Raw genomic sequence first — 3365 nt, forward strand, 5'->3', positions numbered from 1 at the left:
TCGGCGACGACTTCGGCGACGACTTCGGCGACGACTTCGGCGACGACTTCGACGACGACTTCGGCGACGATTTCGGCGACGACTTCGACAACGACTTCGGCGGGTATGGTCGCGGACAGAAAGGCTGTGGCTGCAGCAATTCCGGCGACTGTGGCTGTGGCTACAGCAACACCGGCGGCTTCGTCCATTGCAAATTTGCCCCAATCCGAAAGACGTAAGTATATTTGCAATTTGATCGCTCGCGTAAATAAATAAAATATATATATATATATATATATATATATATCTCATAATCGTTAAATAATTTCTCTTTTTGTTACAGCAAGGAGATGGGAAAAAAGCAAAAGAGCTCGCGGCCACCGCGGTGGCCGCGGCCGCGGTCGCGGATCATACAATTCATACAAACGTGGCAGCAACGCGAATCGCGGTGGACGTGGTGGACGTGGTAGTAGCGGTGGCAGCATAATCGTTCAAAAATTTTACATGTAAAATGTTTGATTTGATACACACGCACGCACGTGCGCGCACGCGCACGCACACACACACACACACACACGGCCTAGCCGCAGCCACTGTTCCCGGATTTGCACATCCTTCGAATCTATATCGCCGTTCCTAAAGAAAGTCATTTACATAACGCTTTGCAAGTTAATTTGAAAATTATACCGTAAGCTGAATGTTCTAAATCTAAATGGAGTGATGATTTATTTTTAATTTAAAAAAATAATTATTTAATTTTTAGTTTTTTTTTAAATATGCGAATACTTATTCTTTTTTTTTTCTATTGCGTTTTTTGAACTTTGCGGAACACATATATAGACATATTATACAAACACAACATAAATATATATTGTACGTCGTAGATTTACTTCTTTTTTAACGGTGCGTGCGAGAACGTGAGAAAGAGAGTGAGAGATTAGCTGTAATTAATAAAATAAAACCAGTAAAAAATACTTTTATTGTATTGTTTATTGCACTACCTAATGTACTGCCCGTTAGAGTACTCCTTTGTATATTATCTTATGTAACTGTATACTCCTTTATTTATATATTATCTTATGTAACTGTATATTACTTACTCTTCTAAAAAGGAGATGTGAAGTTTATTGTTGCCGCTTTTCCGCGATGCCGATTGGTTCTCTTGCTGCGCTTACTTCATTTGCAACTGTCATTGTATATTTTGACAGTTGTGTATAATAGGGTTAATAGTGAAATTAAATAAAAATCAGAGACATTAAAAAAAATATTCCTGCAAATAACAATATAATAAAACAGCTCTTAGTTTGTTCTGTAGTTTGCTATATTTTTACTGTATTACACTGTCTTTCTCTTTTTCTTTTATATTAAAATATCTTTAATTTGTCCAAGTTTTGTGATTGTACTACAATTTATCACTATTTTTTAAAAAAGACTAATATTTTTATATATAATTATGTTCCTACAGAATAATACATATTTCGAAAATTATTACATATTTTGATAATTAAACTTTTATAGATTTACATAGAATCATATATTATTAATAATTTAACGATAAAAAAGTCCAATAGCAACAAAATATAAAACGTTACATTAGTTTCTATTTAAAAATGCTATAAAGATTATACATCATGAAGATCTTGACTGTGTATAAAAATATATAACTAATTGTAAGCTGTAAGAAATTACATACAGATAACTACAAATTATCAGACTTTCTTATCACATAAGAAATATTATTGTATTCATGAAACTCCCGAAATATGAATATGCGTATGTTACATATGATTGCATGTGTGTGTACTGAGTTTATAATAAAATATTTTGCTATTTGCCTGCTCTATGTGCTTTAATAATAATTGTTAATAATAACTGTTTAAAATTGATAATCATTATGTATTAATAAAATTTGCTTACGATATAAAAATACGTGACTATGTTCGATTTAATTTACGTGAAGATGAAAAATATAAAACGATTGCTAGTAAAACATTTACCACATATTTATAAATTTTAACTAACTGCCGATAACGCTTTGAATGTAAAAGCTGAATAGCCATAGTAATTTAATACGTAAAAAGCCCAGTTTTGATCATTGAGCGAATTACATAATTTATATTTAGATTACGCTCATAAAATCTAATATCGGTAGGCTTCTATAAGAGAAGCATTGTATTAATATGTCGCAAATATTGGACTAATCATAGCCTGAAAAAAGCTTTGTGCCCTCGACCATTCGGTATTTGACCCTGCAGTCTTTGGTGGTAATGGACCGGTTTCATTCTGGGCCTCCATAACATCTAAAGCTATACAACAAGCACAATATAATCTAGAATTAAATTCCAATATTCTAACCGTACTTATAAAAAAGAGCTCGTACCTTTTTCAACAATCTCGCCAACAAATACCTCAGCAATTCCCAACATAGCTACCCGACAACGTTCTGAAACACTGAACAGCCTGTTATGGTTTGCATAATCTGTGAAACATATTTAGTATAATACTTCTTTAATGGAATGGCTATTTCTTTTGTAAATAACGACTAAAAATAAGGTGCGTACCCTCTTTATAGCTGCTTTTGGAAATGCAGATCGTCTGTACATCTCGTATCTGTCCACGTGATCTTCAGTGAAGTTGGATACTAGTACTCTGTAAAAGAAAAGTTTTCAAAAATATATTCTCAATAGTCAAGCAATAAACTTGTTATACGTGCACATAAACTTGTAAGACGTCAAATACGTACTGCATCTTTTCTTTCTCCTCCTCTTCTATCTCTCTTCTGCTCTTCTCCTTACTCTCCCGCCTTTCTTTCGTACTGACTGGGTTGGCGAGGTATCATAATATCATTACTGAATATATCCTCTGCAGTCTTCGTCTTCCTTCCTGTCAAATTCCTGCTTCACAATCTCTATTGCCTCCACAATCCGGTAGGTAGAATTAGATCCTGTATTTTCAGTCTCTTCAGTATCCGACTGCGATTGAGAGCTCATTGCATCCAACAACTCCGCCTAAGTAATACAGATAATAATTAGTTAACTCTCTTAAAAAATAAGTTATAAAATTTAATTAAATGTTTAATGTTTTTTCTACTAACAGTAAAAATGGAAAAGTTACAAATTTTAAGTAACATCAAAGGAAAGGGAGACGTAAAAAGAAGGAAGATAAGAGAGATAAGTGATTTCGAAGTACAACAGATAATTACATAAAACAATTACCTTGTTGAATTAATCGTCGCGTCGCGTAATAAAGAGTCACACGGTCGGCCTCGCTCCGCGCGTATTTAGCGTATTACCGTGTCTCTCGATCGATCGAGATAGGTTGTGATGATGAACTGACTGACAGCGCGCTAAACGAACGCACTGTCTGCACTGCACTGCACTGCGATA

The 3365-nt window shown here is 34.4% G+C and overlaps 1 pseudogene; it reads right to left on the minus strand.

The window, feature by feature from the left end:
- Positions 1-1618: 1618 nt before the first annotated feature.
- LOC112468492 overlaps positions 1619-3365 on the minus strand; it is a 2224-nt pseudogene continuing 477 nt past the window's right edge.

Source organism: Temnothorax curvispinosus, unplaced genomic scaffold (assembly GCF_003070985.1).
Source record: "Temnothorax curvispinosus isolate PA1 unplaced genomic scaffold, ASM307098v1 QBEX01018543.1, whole genome shotgun sequence".
Lineage (NCBI taxonomy): Eukaryota > Metazoa > Arthropoda > Insecta > Hymenoptera > Formicidae > Temnothorax > Temnothorax curvispinosus.